Source organism: Carlito syrichta, unplaced genomic scaffold, assembly GCF_000164805.1.
Source record: "Carlito syrichta isolate Samal-C Ts95f unplaced genomic scaffold, Tarsius_syrichta-2.0.1 Scaffold315797, whole genome shotgun sequence".
In the NCBI taxonomy this organism is placed as follows: domain Eukaryota; kingdom Metazoa; phylum Chordata; class Mammalia; order Primates; family Tarsiidae; genus Carlito; species Carlito syrichta.
Window position 1 is genome coordinate 121,369 of NW_007259893.1, and position 325 is coordinate 121,693.

Here is a 325-nt window from a genome sequence, read left to right on the forward strand (position 1 = left end):
ACGGCCGCGAGAAGAGCTGGACGCACGTCCAGGCGTAGGGAGGCGGCAGTGTTCTTGTGCGCGGGCGCTTCAAAGTAGACGAGGCACATGACTCTTTTAAAAAGTGTTTTGAGTTGGAGTCTCCCTCTGTCGTCCAGACCGGAGTGCGCCGGGCGCGGCCACCGCAGCCGCCACCTGCTGGGCTCCGGCGACCCTTCCGCCTCAGCCTTCCCAGTAGCCACAACTAATGTTTTTTTTTGAGTTGGAGTCTCACTGGCTAATTTTTTTTTTTTTTAGTTGGAGTCTCACTGTGTCACCCAGACTGGAGTGCAGTAGCTGCTCCCGG